Source organism: Bison bison, unplaced genomic scaffold, assembly GCF_000754665.1.
Source record: "Bison bison bison isolate TAMUID 2011002044 unplaced genomic scaffold, Bison_UMD1.0 scf7180017864465, whole genome shotgun sequence".
Taxonomy (NCBI): Eukaryota; Metazoa; Chordata; class Mammalia; order Artiodactyla; family Bovidae; genus Bison; species Bison bison.
Genome location: NW_011495026.1, coordinates 4,390,147 through 4,400,132, shown reverse-complemented (window position 1 = coordinate 4,400,132; position 9,986 = coordinate 4,390,147).

Genomic DNA, 9,986 nt, shown 5'->3' with positions numbered 1-9,986 from the left:
CCCACTCCAGTATTCTTGCCTGCAGAATCCCCATGGACAGAGGAGCCTGGCAGGCTACAGTCCATGGGGGTGCAAAGAGTCAGACACAACTGAGTGACTAAGCACAGCCCATACAGTATATCAAAACAAATTTTTTAAAAATATATATTTTCTAGTTATCTCCATTGGAAGGACATAGAAGCTAAGTGAACACACCTGTTTCTCAATGTTAAAAACTGTTCAGGGTCTGAGGTTTTATCCTGCTTGCAACCCAACAAACCAATCTGCCAGAGCTTCATGAATGCTAGCAGAATACAAGGAAGTTCTGGGTCAGCCAAGGACTCCATTATTCATAGAAACGGCAGTGGCTTCCCTGGTGACTCAGATAGTAAAGAATCTGCCTGCGATGTGGGAGGCCTGAGTTCGATCCCTGGATTGGGAAGATCCCCTAGAGGAGGGCATGGCAACCCACTCCAGTTTTCTTGCCTGGAGAATCCCCATGGACAGAGGAGCCTGGTGGGTTGCAGTCCATGGTGTCGCAGAGTCGGACACACCTGAGCCACTAAGCACAGAGTCACCATTTGTGCCAGCTGCCCAGCCCCAATTTCCACGGGCAATGTGAAAAGAACCAGGTGGTATCGGGACATGCAGGGGGTTCTATTACAGATGGACACTGAACTTAGGTAATCTGAATCTTATAGAATGCGAAGGCTGTCTGGCATTTGCCCCAGAGAAAGACATTATCTTTACTATACTGGACAGGAAACAAACCTGTCCTTGGCTCTGGATAAGACATATCTTCTACGACTATTCACTAACTACACAAACATCTTTGTAAAGACCATCCAGAGCAAAGGGCAGTTACTGCATCATTCACAAGATGTACAGAAGCATAAGAGAACCAGCATCTAGATCTAAGTGTCTAAATATTATTCCACACTTAAAAAAAAGAAAGACTCCTTTGACAAATGGCTGATTATAAGTTTGGAGCAAGGAAGGTACAGGTGGGTCTGGCATATCCTATTATGTCAGAAAACAGGGAATCCTTAAAAATTGAAGACATTCTAAGGAACACGGGAGCTAGAACAATTTGTGCATCAAAGAGAATAGTTGTAGAGAGGATTATAATATATTATACATAAAAAGAACCTGCAAGACCATAGTAATCCTTAAAAGGGTGGTTGTGCCAGTTAGTAAGTGAAGGAGCAATGAAAGAATGAGAAAATAAATATGGATCATCAATGAATGCTGAAACATCTGGTTAAAAAGTCATTGGGGAATACAACACTGACAACACTCCAAAGATTGTTCATTGATTATGAATAGGAATAATATTTACTTTTATAGAGGAGAGCTCTGACAAGCTTCACCTTAACCAAATGTTTAAACTTTACATCACCAAAGTTGAGGCAAATTGACATTATATGCCTCCCAATGCCATGCATTGAAAGCAATATCACCTATGTAGTATTCATATCAAAATGTTTAATCTGATGCCAGTCATGAGGAGACTATGAGATAAATGCACATTGTGGACCATTCTACAAAATAACTGACTTGGACTCTTCATAAAAGTCAAGTCAAGGCCCCCACAAGAAAGACTGATAGTGTGTTCAAGATAAAATATTAAAGAGACATGACAACTGAATGCAACAATTGTTGATTGGCTTCTGTTTTTTTAAGCTACTGAAATATTATTGAACAGCTGGAAATTTGGAATATGGCCCATTTATTGATAATACTCATTGGTGTATCAGTAATATTTTGATAATAATATTGCAGTTATGAAAGAAAATGCCCTAAAGTATTAGAAATAAAACATCTGTCTGCAATTTATTTTCAAATGATTTGGAAAAACAGAGTATGAATGTCAGTTCAGTTCAGTCGCTCAGTCGTGTCCGACTCTTTGCGACCCCATGAATTGCAGCACGCCAGGCCTCCCTGTCCATCACCATCTCCCTGAGTTCACTCAAACTCACGTCCATTGAGTCAGTAATGCCATCCAGCCATCTCATCCTCTGTCGTCCCCTTCTCCTCCTGCCCCCAATCCCTCCCAGCATCAGAGTCTTTTCCAACGAGTCAATTCTTCTCATGAGGTGGCCAAAGTACTGGAGTTTCAGCTTTAGCATCATTCCTTCCAAAGAACACCCAGGGCTGATCTCCTTTAGAATGGACTGGTTGGATCTCCTTGTAGTCCAAGGGACTCTCAAAAGAGTCTTCTCCAACACCACAGTTCAAAAGCATCAATTCTTTGGCGCTCAGCTTTCTTCACAGTCCAACTCTCACATCCATACATGACCGCTGGAAAAACCATAGCCTTGACTAGATGGACCTTTGTTGGCAAAGTAATGTCTCTGCTTTTCAATATGCTATGTGGAAAAATGCAAATTGATTCAATCTAAGCAAAAAGCATATGAGTGTTCATTGCATTGGTCTTCCAACTTTTCTATAGGTTTGAAAGTGAAAACCTACAGTTGTGTCCAACTCTTTGTGACCCCATGGACTGTAGTCTGCCAGGCTCCTCTGTCTATGGAATTCTCCAGGCAAGAATCCTGGAGTGGGTAGCCTATCCCTTCTCCAGGGGATCTTCCCAACCCAGGAATCGAACTGGTGTGTCCCACATTACAGGTGGACTCTTTACCACCTAAGCTAGAAAACAAGACAATAAATCACATTTCCTGGTCATTCTTTTCAGACTGTGATTCTAATCCCTTATGGACTTTCAACGTACCCATCTTTAGGATCATTTAAAGTTCTTCTTTGGAAGCATTTTCTGATTTCCTTATGATTTAAACATAGGATATCATCAAAAACTGTATGTGGAATGCTGCTGTACAAATGTCTTTGACCTAAGGTTGATAATAGCCTTAATCTTGTATCCAAGATCATTACTTTGTTTAAAATCTTGAATTTCTACACTATACACATTGAGATTATATCTTAACTGACTCTCAGGTCCCTCTCCTGGCTCTGTGTGTAACTGATACACATGGATACATCTAAATGTGGATTAATTTCTCATGTCTTTTCCATTATTGAAATTAAATATGCCTTATTTTTATCCACCCATATAGTTATCAAGATCTTATAGTTTATCCCATAATAACTAGAATTCCCAAAATAGCTTAGTGACAAGTGATATTTTCAAGTATAAAGATGTCACTGTCCATACCTGCTTTCCTTATTTATAAATTGTTAAACCTGTCCAGCCCTACCTTCTTCAGTTTTGGAGGCCCCTACTATTCACAGTCCTCTTGCCAGAGAGTTTTTGTTTTATGTTTTTAATACTATTCTTTACATCTTTTAAGTAGCCTACCCCCTCATCACTTTATCCCTTCATATCACTGGGAAATATCATGCAGACTTTTTGAATGATAAAACAGATTATGTATCATGTCTGTATGTCCTCATTCATATATGTCCCCCCAAATAAATATGAGCCAGATGTAATAATCTTAAATAAATCGTGCTGTCTTTCCCTTACAGAAAACATCTGTTTAAGTGTTCTAAATTCCATTTAGCCCACTGAGGTCAGTACACTGATGTTCTATGCAGCCATTGCCTTATTTCTTTTCAGGTTTCATCTCACTTCCTTAACTCTCATTTATGTAATGATCTTGGATACAAGATTAAGGCTATTATCAACCTTAGGTCAAAGACATTTGTACAGCAGCATTCCACATACAGTTTTTGATGATATCCTATGTTTAAATCATAAGGAAATCATCTCTGTTTTAACCACTGCATTATGTCATTATTTATATTTGGGTCATGACAAACTAAAAGGTACTGAAAAAGGAAAAGAGGTTTTGTAGCACTTCTGTCTACTTGATGGACATGAGTCTGAGTGAACTCCAGGAGTTGGTGATGGACAGGGAGGCCTGGCGTGCTGCGATTCATGGGGTCGCAAAGAGTCGGACACGACTGAGCGACTGAACTGAACTGAACTGTCTACTCCCAAATCGCACACAGGTGTGTGGCTCACCTCACTTTTATCTGTGTGATGCCCTCAAAGGTTCAATGAAAGTTGATACAATCCATTATTAAACTATACCACTGTCAGCAGTTGACACAATCACACAGAATCCAAGAGAGTGTTCAAAACACATTCCTGTATTCTATGACTGAGTTGTATCTTCCAACTCAAAAATTTAGGGGTGTCACCAGAGGTCTCAATGCCACTCGGTTGACTGTGGCTCTTCTGAAGAAGTGGTTACATGGCAGGGAGAGGAGTTGGTGGAACAGCCCTTCCCTATTTTGTTCTAAGGATTTACATTCAGAAAGGATTCAGATCTGGGCAAATAAAACTTGATCCACCTACCTGTCTATCATTCTATCTACCCATCACTTCACACATTTAATAAATATCAGGATGAAAAAGTCGGAATGTCGGTTCAGTGACCTGGGAAATGGCAAAGGTGTATCAGTAGAGAATCAGATTAACAGGGTGTAAGTACTCCTGTTAAATACCAGTGGAACAGAAGTGGGAAGAGACGAGACAGGGCAGAGCCTGGAGGGCCAGAGTTAAGAGCCAATTCCTGAGAAAGTGACCAGGACCCCTGGTCTTATGGGAGGCTTAAAACCAAACAAGATCCCCACCCCCCACTCCTACACTGGTTAGGAAGATGGAACAGGAACCAAGTGATAGAGGGTTTTAGAAGCATTCTTAATGATAACACAGGACTTGCTTTACAATGCTGTATTAGTTTCTGCTGTACAACAACGAGAATCAGCTATATGTATATATAGTGAAAGATGCTCAGTCGTGGCCGACTCTTTGCGACCCCATGGACTATACAGTCCATGGAATTCTCTAGGCCTTTCCCTTCTCGAGGGGATCTTCCCAACCCAGGGATCAAACCTAGAACTCCCGCATTGCAGACGGAATCTTCACCATCTGAGCCACAAGGGAAGCCCTATGTATATATAATTTGTTGTTCAGTGAATGATGTGCATGACAAAAAGTCAGAAGTGTTAAATTGTTATAACCTTGTCATCGAGCCCTCACAGTGTCTGGAAGAGTGTAAAAAACAGGTACAGATCATTGGCAGAAAGAACACAATCTTACCTGAGTTCAATCATAAACATATTTAAGGTTCAGATAGTACAAAACACTAATTACCTATGTTACATGGGCCAGTGTGTACTCAGAAGTCCTATTTCTCTTCCTCAGTCCTCACTTATTCCAAATTTCTCCTGCTGAGGAACGCATCATTCTGGTGTCTTCTGTGGTCAAGGATTTTGCAGTCTGTTTTTGGCTCTATTTTCTGGTACAATAGTGGCCCCTCAAATTTTTCATAAAGAAGCACCTTACTCAGCAAACAAAACTCTTCAGACTATTAATAATAACTTCAATCTATCTTTAGACTAAAAGATCCTCCTAAATGATGAGAAACTGAAAGAAGACTGAAGAAAGCTTATCTCTCTAGGTAGAGAGTAAAGAGTAGATCAAGATGCTTCTGTAATTTTTAAAACTCTAGACATCCTATATATATATTGTTCTGGGATGTAGAAAGACAAAATCATGTCTGATATGTCAAAGGCAGTCAATTACTAAGACTCCACTCCATGCTTTCACCCACGTTGTTATATTTTTCCTTAGGCAGAGTATCCACACACAGTCACCACCTCAGAACTGCCAGGGGAGAGCAGGGCTGGCACGAACAACTGAAGCAACCAGGCATGTTAGAGAAGGAAAGAGTTTGGAAATTCTCCAGACACTCACAATCCACTTTACTTTTCTGTTCAGTGTTGAATTCCACTGTGCAGCATCCTTGCCAGGTCCTGAAAGCTCTGTTGATAAACTCCCTCAATGACAAAGAGCCTCCTCACTATGGTGAGTCTTTTTTTATATTGCACTAAATGCTATGGTGCACCGCTCCAATTCCTCTCCTCTCTGCACCCTCTCTGCCCCTTTTAGGATGGAGGCACCCCTTCCTGATCCCACTGGGAATGTCAACAGGTGAGCCTTTCAGTTGCATCTCACTTGAGGAACTGTCCTCAGCTGAAGAGAGTCACTGTGCCCAACATGACACCTCTTTTCTAGGTTGAACTGATACCAGGATACAAAGGTTTTTTCCCTTTTGCCTCAACTCAGGACACTGTCTCACATCAAGCCCATGGAATAGGCTGAGGCTTTTGTTGAGGTGGTATAACAGTTCAGCTTTTCACTCTGCCCAGTCCTGCTCCCTTCACTCTCCCTATGGTTGTTGATTCTAAGAACACTTCCCTATAAATCTCCTACATGGAGATCTCCATCTCATCTCAGAGGCAGTTTCTCAAGGAACCCAACTTGTGGTATAAAGTATAAATCTACTTCAGTATTAGAAAAGTCTACTTGTCCTAATTCTGACCTCAGAAGCTGTACTGGGTAAAACAATCTCTGCCCTGCATGATGGTCTTTTGGACCTTTGAAGTTATTAAGTGCCTGAGGGAGTTTGTGAGATGGAAGAGGCACCAGAGAATGCCATAGAGTGTGGTGTCTTGGAAACCATGCCTGCCTCAGAGCTGCCAAGCACAGCTAGAGATATTCCGACCCATGGGACTAGTTGTTCCATAAACAATTTCCCATAACCAATCTTAAAAACACTCTGTATTAGTTTTCTATTATGCAAATAGTTCCTGCATAAAAAATACCACAAACTTAGTGGCCTTAAACAACACCCACTTATTAGCTCACCATACCCACAGGTCACAAGTCCAGGAGGGCTCCACTAGATTCTCTACTTAGGGTCTCACAAAGGCAAAATCAGTTTCAGCGGGGCTAAGATTTTATCTGCAGGATCTGAGGAAAAACCCTCTCCCAATTTGGTTCAGGTTGTTGGCAGGATTTAGTTTTCTGTAGTTGTAGAAATCTCCATTTCTTTGCAGGCAGGCAGGCATGGACCACTTTCTGCTTTTAGAGGCCTTTCTCATATAGCCCTCTCCATCTCCAAATTGGTGAAGTCCTGTATATTCTTCTCATGCCAATCTCTCTAACTCCCTCTTCTGCTATCAGCCAGAGAAGGCTTTTTGCTTCAAAGGGCAAACAAGTAGCTCTAGATATAGCTCACTTTAAGAAAATATTACACATGTAAAATCCAGACTTATAATGAAAACACAACTGAATAGTGATCTATAACATCATAGGCTTTTCACAAAATTTAAAATTGGAAGGAAAAGTTATCTAACCCTTTCAAACAAAAGATTAATTAGTAAAAACTTAAAGTGAAATAGTAATTACCCAAAATAGTTACAAAATAACTTCTGTATATAACAGATTTATAATGAGATTTCTTTAAAAAGTAGGTTACCATGTATCCTTAAATGATACAGTGTTTCAAAATGACATGTATATCTGAGAATGGAAGTCTAAAAAACATAATAATAGAAAATTTTCACTTGCAGAATGCCAATTTCAAATTATCCTTTTTATATATTTATAGTTGAATACATCGATTCTAAAAGTAATATATATTTGCTATTTTACATTCTGAAAAAAGTACAGAAAGCATAAAGGAGAAGATAAAAGTCACTCAATTCTAATTCCAGATGTAACCATTTTTAAGATTTGGTGAATATGCATTCAATTTCCTAACTGAATGTCATTAACCATTCTATTTAAATTTCATTTTAATAAATACACATTAGTTCACTGTATGAATAGACTTTAACCTACTTAAGTTACACTAATTTTGGATATCTATACTTTTAATATATTTGCTGTAGTAACATAGTATGATGAACATAATGATCTTCATTTTTTATCATTTCCTTGGGATTAATTTCTGAATTAAAAGATATGAACATTTTCAGATTCTTGAAACTCTTGGACTCAAGGCCACTAGGCAGAGTGTAGGGCAGAACTGAGGTACCTTACGCAAAACAGAAGGATTAAGTAAAAGTCAATGTATGTTAAGAGATGAGATCTTCATTATTCACCTCTTCATTCACTTGGCTCCCAAAACACCGGCAGCCAGGATTCAAGACACTGACCCAACAGAAAAATCCTGCAGATAATGACATTTGGAAATCCTACAATGAAAAGCTAAGCCCCATTTAATAATTCTATGTCTTAAAATTAATCTATTACTCTTTATATCTGTAATCTGCAATCAGTAGTATCTTTCAACTCAAACTACATTTTTCAGCGTGTTCTCCATTTATCCACAATTATAATATCATGCAGAATACTTTACTGCCCTAAAAATCTTCTGTGCTCTGCCTATTTATTCCCTCCTCAGGCAGTCACCAATCTTTTTACTGTCTCCATAATTTTGCCTTTTCCAGAATGCCATATGTTGGAATCATAATGTATTTTGCCTTTTCAGATTAGCTTCTCTCACTTAGGCTTCCTGTATGTCTTTTCATGGCTTGACAGCTCATTTATTTTTCACACTAGATATTATTCCATTGTCTGGATGTACCCTGTTTGTTTTTCCTTTCACCTACTGAAGAACATCTTGGTTGCTTCCCAGTGTTGGCAATTATGAATAAGGTTTCTATAAACATCCTTGTTCCAAGTTTTTGTGTGAACAAGTTTTCAACTCATTTGGTAAATACCAAGGAATGTGACTGCTGGGTTGTGTAGTAAAAGTAGGTTTAATTCTGTATGAAACTGCTGAAGTATTTTTCCAAAGTGCCTGTACCATTTTGTATTCCCATAAGCAGTGAACAAACACTCATGTTGCTCCGCATCCTCACCAGCATAGTGTTGCCAGTGTTTGTGTTTTAGACATTCCAACAGATGTGTAGCCGTATCTCATTGTGTTAATTTGCAGTTCCCTAATTAGGACTTCCCTGGTGGCTCAGATGGTAAAGAGTCTGCCTGCAATGTGGGAAACCAGGGTTCCATCCCTGGGTTGGGAAGATCCCCTGGGGAATGAAATGGCAACCCACTCCAGCATTCTTGCCTGGAGAATTCCACGGACAGAACAGCCTGATGAGCTACAGTCCATGAGGTCACAAAGAGTTGGAGGTGACAGAGCTCCTAATATGCACAATGGCATATGATGTGGAACGTCTTTTCATACCTTGCTTGACAACTAAATTTCTTCTTTGGTGAGGTGTCTGTTCAGGTCTTTTGCCCATCTTTAAAAATCAGTTTGTTTCTTTTCTTATGTTGATTTTAAGAGTTCTTTGTATATTTTGAACAACAATCTTTTTTCAGATGTCTTTTGCAAACATTTTCTCCCAGTGTTGGCCTTTTTTCCCTCATTATCTTGACAGCACCTTTGCAGAGGAGTTTTTAATTTTAATGAAGTCCACTTTATCAATTATTTCTCTCATAGATTGCTTTTTGGTGTTATATTTAAAAAGTCATTACATGCCCAAGGTCATCTAGATTTTCTCCTAGACACTATATTCTAATGTCAAGTGTATTTTTAAAGCAAATGGACTCCAAAAAGAGAATAAAGGGTCTATACTAGGCAGAACAGCCACTATTTTTTATTTATCGTTGTATCTCCAAAGACTAAAATTCAGTTTGGCACATGTCAAGTAATAACGTATACGATGACCTGGATGAATGAATGTAACTGGTCTTTTTAGTCAGAATGTAAACTCCCACCAATAACGGTTACCCAACTCGCTTCCCTTACTCGTTTTCTGGCCTCCCTCGGAGCAGTTCATGCCTCCGAGCCCCTCAGCGGCCCCTCTACTCTTCCTGTTCTTGGCCCTCCAAGCTGCAGGTGGTAGCTTCTTGGGGGCGGTGCGTGGACACGGGTTTCCCTCGCCTGGGACAGCCTTGCGATCCGAGAAGGAAGACTGAAGAGCACTAGGCGGCGAAAGAGCACAGCTTCGGGCGCGGGGCTGGAGACGCTCGACGGCTCGCCGCGGGCGCTCGGGACCCTGCTGAGAGCTCGATCAAGCGGGAGGGGCGAGGGGCCCAGACGGGGAAGCGGGGCGCCCCGGACTTGGTCAGCCCCAGGTGGGGTGGCGGCCGACAGAGCGCCCATCTGCCCGGGTCCTCCGGCGCAGGGGCGGTCCGGCCGCGGGCCCTGGGGTTTCCGAGATCCGCGCAGCTTGGC